We start from the raw sequence: 7,443 nt of genomic DNA, 5'->3' as shown, positions 1-7,443 counted from the left end.
TTTGCTACACCCTGAATCTGCCATCGATACTGAAGCACCTGAGCAGGGGCAGCGATAATAAAGGGTAGCAGGCAGAATGGAGAAATGAAATGAAAGAAGTGAGGGGACAGGAAGAGAGGATAGGGGGAGAGGTAATAAATTTAGGATCTATTCGTCTGACGACTAGAATAAATGGGTGCGCCACACTACAGGAACCAAAAGCCAGCGGCGTACATTTTTTTTAAGAAAGCATCTGCTCAGGATTGTTGGTTAAACCTTGTGCACGAGGTACTAATGCAACTTCTTGATTGAAACACTTTTATGGGGGTTCTTGTGTTCAGCAAATATTCGATCACAGCTCCTATCTGTGGTGCTTTACGGAGAGGCTGCCTGCCAAGTTACAGGTAATCATCACTGTTCCGTTCTAGCACTGTAACTCTAGTCGCTTGATAGCTGTAGAAAATGATTCAATGTTTTTGCATTTTTATGAGTAATTTATAATATCTCAACCTCCCATACAGAGAAAAACTGGCTGCCACAATAATAATAATTGGTTTTTGGGGAAAGGAAATGGCGCAGTATCTGTCTCATATATCGTTGGACACCTGAACCGCGCCGTAAGGGAAGGGATAAAGGAGGGAGCGAAAGAAGAAAGGAAAAGTTTCGGATTTTCTCCCAAGAGATCTGAACAGTGGGAGGGCATGCAGATTTAGTTCGTGTTCTATTCATCAAAAGCGCATTTAGCGCAATTAGTCAGTTGTCGTTACCAAAATAATGCAATAGCCTCGCGTTTAAGTTTTAATTTGTATTTATTTACCTAATAGAAGCATCCAAAATCTACATAAGAGGGTAGATTAGTCTGACAGCGATATCACCCTTAGCCTTGACGAGGGCAAAATAGCACTTGAAAAGCAGCAGCAGGTACAGTGGTGGTCAAATGTCCCCAGGCCGCTCTGACCATGCCAGGAGCGGCTGCTCACCGCTCAAACATTTCGACACTTCTTTCTCCAGCCTCTGCTCTTCCTGCGGGGAGGTGGCTGACACGTTCCACATGGTCTGGGCATGTCTACACAATCCTTCTCTTCCGCCCCTAACCACTTCCCCTAGCCGAGAGCATTGGGAGGCAGCCCTGCTCAGCTGCCTGGACCTACCGGCCCAACAAGCCCTATTTCAGCGAGCTCGAGTTGCGGCCCAGACCAATGGGGTCCCTGAATAAGGGACGCCACCTAGTACTGTAAGCAACCTCTCTGCAATTTTCAAATAAATGCTTTCACCACCACTACCACCACCACATCCGCTCGCGCGGCGCTGCTATCGCTAGCGCGGCTCGACGCGCGCTGGCTGCGAGGGTATGCGCTGAGAGGGTGTGCATTTCTCTCCCTTTTGCTCTTGTTGATAACAAAGCCTGAAAAATGCTAGTGCGCCGTTCGCCTTTACTGTTCGCACGTCACATTCCGCTGCGGCGCTTCGCGTGGCATTGCAGAGGAGAGTTTGCCACGAAGTGACGCGCCATACTAGCGGCCATATTCATTAAAACTATGTGTGCTTCCCGCACTTTTCGGCTTCCTGCCGTACGAAATAACGCGTTTACCTACACATGAGCTGTGTTCCGGCTCTCTCAGCCATTTGCATGATTTCCCACTTGTCATTTCGGCGTGGAGCACAGATACGTTCCGCGACACCCGTCAAGAATCTTGTCCGATCTTGTTTGTGCCGATACCAAGGCTACGCCATGTCTATTTTAAAAACGCATAACACGTAGTATCCTTTAAGTTCGACCCGCCCAAGCCCGAATCGACCGTGCCAAATACGTTGGTGACCTCAAATTTCGCATTTCTTCTCTTCTTTCACACCCTCCTTCATCCCTTCCCTTACAGCATGGTTCGAGTGTCCGCCGAGATGTGCGAAGCAGTTAGAGCGCCATTTCCTTTCCTTAAAAACCAATTTACTCACCTACAATTTGGCGCGAGTCATTTTCAAAAAGTGGCCCGGGCCAACCACGAAATTTGGCCTTTGATAATTTGCACCAAAATATATGTCCACGCTTAACTGAGTGTGCCAGACGTGAGGGTAACCTCTAAATTTGGCACGGGTCATTTCCAAAGAGTGGCCCGGGCCACCCTGAAATTTGACCTTTTCCAATTTGCATCAGAATCGATTTCCAAGCATAACTTAGCGTTCCAGACATGATGGTAACCTCAAAATGTGGCACCAGTCATTTCCAAAAGTAGCCCGGGCCACCCCGATATTCGACCTTTGCCTATTTGCACCAAAATAAATGTCCAACAATAATTGACCTTGCGGGGCATGATGGCGATCTCCAAATTTGGCGCAGGCCATTTCTAAAATTTGGCCCGGGCCACACCTGCAATTTCACGTCGGCCAATCTGCTCCAAAGCCGATGTCCAGCCATAAACGATCGCGCCCAGCAGATTGGTGTCTGAAATTTCATCTCTGTCAATCCGCGCCAAAGCCGATGTCCAACCATAATCGATCGCGCCCAGCACATTGGTGTTCTTCAAATTTTGCCCAGGTAATTTAAAAAACGTTTGGCCCGGGCCACCTACTCAAATTTTGTACCTTGGCCACTTTGTACCAAAATCGACGTCGAACGATAATTCGCTGTGCCCGGCACGATGGTGACCACCAAATTTAGCACGGGTCATAGCCGAAAATTGGCCCGGGCCACCTGCGTAAATTGACATTGGCCAATATGCATCGAAATCGATGCCCTACCACAGCTGACCATGCCCGACACTATGGTGACCTCTAAATTTGGCGCGGGCTACATTTTTAAATGACCAGTGCTAAATTTCGATGTTACCATCACGTCTGGTACACTCAGTTGTGCTTGGACTTTGATTTTGGTGCAATTTGGCAAAGGTCAATTTCGAGGTTGGCCCGGGCCACTTTTTGGAAATGATCCGTGCCAAATTTGGAGGTTACCATCAGGTCTGGCACGCTCAGTTATGCCCGGGCATCGATTTTGGTGCAGTTTAAAACAAAGGTAAATTTCGGTGTTGGCCCGGGCCGCTTTTTGCAAATCATCCGTGCCATATTTCGAGGTTACCATGTCTGGCACGCTCAGTTATGCTTGGGCATCGATTTTAGAGCAAATTGGCAAAGGTCATATTTCGGGGTTGGCCCCAGCCACGTTTCGGAAATGTCCCGTGCAAAATTGGAGGTGAGTAAATTGGTTTCTGAGGAAAGGAAATGGCGCACAAACTGTTTCGCATATCTTGGCGGACACCCGAACTATGCTGCAAGGGAAGGGATGAAGGAGGGTGTGAAAGAATAAAAGAAAAAATGCCAAATTGGAGGTCACGAAAGTATTTGGCACGGTCGATTCGGGCTTGGTCGGGTGGAATTCAATGGTTACTACGTGTTATGCTTTTTTTAAACTCTACATGGCGTAGCCTTGGTATCGGCACAAACAAGATCGGAGAAGCATAGTGGGCTTTTTTGTCTATGTGCCTGTGTTTGGGGCATGTACTTTCACAAAGTGTATTTGCTTTATAACCTTGTTCATGTACGTTAATATTTTTCTTGTTGCAAATTGTAACTTCCCCATTGTTGCTGATTCCAAGGCATAGTGCTTACTAAGAAATGTATGTACCCTCTCCTGCTTGCACCGATTCAGTCTGCAGTATTCTGTGAATAAAAAAAAAATAAATTCTTGATGGGTGTCGCGGAGCGCATGAGTGCTCCGCGCAGAAATGGCACGTGGGAAATCACGCAATTGGCTGAGAGAGCCGGAACACAGCTCATGTGTAGGTAAACGCGTTATTTCGTACGGCAGGTAGCCGAAAAGTACGGTATGCACACATAGTCTAACTGAATATTGCCGCTAGTATGGCGCGTCACTTCGTCGCAAACTTTCCTCTGCAATGCCACGCGAAGCGCCGCAGCGGTAAGTGAAGACCGAACAGTGAAGGCGAACGGCGCACTAGCATTTTTCACGCTTTGTTATCAACGAGAGCAACACCCTGTCAGCGCATACGCTCGCAACCGGCGTGCGCCGAGCCGCGCGAGCGATAGCAGCGCCGCGAGTGTGGAGAGCAGCCGCTCCTGGCTCGGTTTGAGCGGCCTGCGCACTTTTGACCACCCCTGTACATAAACATTAGTGTACGGGAGAAGGTAACGCACACTGAACAGGCAGAGAAAAAAAAATAGGGATAACAACCCATTTAAGATTAAATAGTGGAATTGTACCCGAAATATAAATAAAAATCCTGTAACTAATCGTACACTGTAGAAGCTAAAGAATAAAATAATCCTGAGAACGAGCCATCTGAAGTCAAAAGGTGGTTCAACTAATAACCAGCGATGCTCTTAAAAGGCGTAGACGCGAGCTCGGTATCAGGGACAACGGTGAAAAAAAATACAAGGCGTTGGTGTAAGCAATAACCCCGCTAGTCTGGAGCCAAATACGAAAGATGTCGACACCACTTTCATAGAATCGCAATTTTCAGTACCTGCTTAACACTCAGTTTCAGCTGAACAAATCTGCCCGGCATAGAAGTACCGATTGCCCATTACTAAATTTGTGCAAAGCACGGGAGAAAAATTTGTATGTAGAAGGAAAAGTGTTGGCATTTCTGAGCGATGGTTCATGTGTGGGCGAGTTCTCTCTCAATGAACACAATTATATTTGCTGAAACAAGATTTACCATGTTTGTTTTATGTCACACACCGGCTTTAAGAAGCTTCCTTGAGTTCGGAAATCACCTTCCACATATAACGACGAGGTGAACGCCTTTTTGTGACATGTGCAATGTTATCGTTTTCTTTCTAATGTATGTTGGATATGCGAAAAAAATCGATAAAAGCTGCCCGAACACTTTTTCAAATTCGAAATTAACCTTGTTTTACACTGTGGTGGATGTTTACGCTGGATTTGGCTGTCGAGGCTATGCTTGGCTTGCGGTCTGCAAAAACATTCACTTGACGAATAATCTGATATAGAACGAATGCCACAAGAATTGTTCCAGAATAAAAAAAAAACAATCACGCTCGAAGTTTGCAGAGAAATTTTTATGGCTTCGTGAATCTTTCCTAATACTTAGTAGAGGAAACATGCCATGTTTTTTTCCGGCGCCGTACGCACTTCTGCTATACAAAAAACGAAGGTTAAAGAATAGTTTTCTGTTTGCGTTCTGTAACTGACTTAATATGATTTATGGGATTTCGACGTCCCAAAGAGGATCAAGCTATGGGGGACGCCGCTGATAAAAGAATTAAGACGCGATTCAGACACTGCATATTACGAACTGCTTACCAGCTCCGCAACATAACAACTGTTGTTTCTTTTTCTGATCTGGAAGTGTTTCGGGTGTGAGCAGAGCCAACAAGTTTCGAAAACAAATATTTAAATTGGGAATGAAGTTCCAACTTCTCAAAGCAAGCGTAGGTTTAAGGGTTCACGCTAATGGCAGCCTGCAAGATTTTAGAAGTGCTAGCGCACGCCAACTACTCGTTACATAGGAAGGAAAACCAGTAATATGTTATCTGTAATTTGTTTTTGTTTGATATCATAAGAGCTAATACTGGCGCTAAGAAACCCTACAGTTTTTCTTTATTACATCTTGTCTTCCTTAAAAAATTCTTATTTTCAGGCCTCAAACAAGGCAGCGTGTGAACTTAATCTCACGCTGGACATGCTCAGCCAAACTAAACCAATTAAAGCCGCACAATGCGGCGCTGGAACGGGGGGAGGGGGGGGGGGCGACGCTGGCCAGCTGCACCAGGGAAGACTAGGAGGCGCTAGTCGCCGTCTCCAAAGTGTCGGCAGAATCCACTGGAGTCTTGAACTTAGGACCCCACTCGCAATCCGCTCCTGTCTGCTTCTCACCAATGAATATTTTTTCTCTCTTCATTCAAAGTGTGCTCTGTGTTTGTAGCAGCTTCAGCAGCTGACAGCAGCAATTTTCAGGCGCGAATTAGAACAACTGCAGCGTCGTCCAGAAACTGCAGGTTGCCTGCATGAGAAAGTCGACGTGACTTTGACTTAAAATAACGGGATCTGATGTAGAAGCGTCAGACCAGCAACGACGTCGTGTTTGAATTGCTAACACCGCTTAAATCAGCCTGCTTAAGGGCCGGAAAACATTGAATTAAGAGGCAGTAATTCCCCAGCAGCCGCAGCTTTTTCAAGTTTCAAGAGAAGAATGCCGAACTTCCAAGTCACAGTTCTCGGTCGCATTTTGATGCCGGAACAGAAGGCCTTCCGGTTGTGAAATTGAAATAAAAACTATTTAGCGGTCGAAGGTGAACACCGCGCGGTTCTATAAGAAGAACAATGTGTCATGCGTCATTAGAAAGTAGAAAATATGTTGCTTACTTTTTTTTTCTGGGCACTGCTTTTATCCAGTCTGTTTGCAGCTTTTATTTTACCGCTGTTGTATTTGGCTATATGCTAACCTTGCCTTTCTTAAAACTGACTGAACTTCGCACTGCAGAGGGGAATGTACGGTCGTAGCTTATGTGTTTTCTGAACACTGAATCTCGAAAACATTTTCAACCCGCCGCGGTGGCTCAGTGGTTAGGGCGCTCGACTACTGATCCGGAGTTCCCGGGTTCGAACCCGACCGCGGCGGCTGCGTCTTTATGGAGGAAAAACGCTAAGGCGCCCGTGTGCTGTGCGATGTCAGTGCACGTTCAAGATCCCCAGGTGGTCGAAATTATTCCGGAGCCCTCCACTACGGCACCTCTTTCTCCTTTCACTCCCTCTTTTATCCCTTCCCTTACGGCGCGGTTCAGGTGTCCAACGATATATGAGACAGATACTGCGCCATTTCCTTTCCCCTAGAACCAATTAAAAAAAACATTTTCAATCGCAGTAAGTTTATTTTAGCGCAGGTGTAGGGTTGCTGGTTCCCTTTATAAAAAAAAAACATTACTCCTGCCAGCCTCATCAATTTTGGTCTTGACGCGTAACAGCTTGGTATTAAACTGAGCGCCTTGCATTTGATTAGCTCCCTTTAGATAATAATAATAATAATAATAATAATAATAATAATTGGTTTTGGGGGGAAATGAAATGGCGCAGTATCTGTCTCATATATCGTTGGACCCTTTAGATGGGCACTTTTGTTATTTTACTCATTTGGCAGAATTTAAAGCTGTGGATGCGTAGCAGTGCAGTGGCGTACGGCCTAAGAGAAGAGAAGAAGGAATAGTAGAAAAGCACTCGAGTCAGCGTTGTGACACAATCAGCGCTGTGTTGTGTCCGTTTCTACCAGTTTCTACTCTGCTCTGTGCTCTGCTCTTAGACCGTGTTGCGTTGTGCCGCTTCACATCCATCGCGCAAAACCAACTCGCGGCAACAGTTCATGCTTCCAACTGGAAAGCGAAGTGGTGATAGCAGATTTCTTGCTTTTTTTTCCGAGGCAAGGACGTCGTTGGAGGAACGAGGGCGGCAAGCCGCGCCATTATCAGACCAGCGGGCGTTGCCATGGAGATAAT

This window comes from Amblyomma americanum, chromosome 9 (genome assembly GCF_052857255.1).
Source record: "Amblyomma americanum isolate KBUSLIRL-KWMA chromosome 9, ASM5285725v1, whole genome shotgun sequence".
Classification (NCBI taxonomy): domain Eukaryota; kingdom Metazoa; phylum Arthropoda; class Arachnida; order Ixodida; family Ixodidae; genus Amblyomma; species Amblyomma americanum.
The sequence above is the reverse complement of the archived record's forward strand: the minus strand, read 5'-3'. Positions refer to the sequence as shown.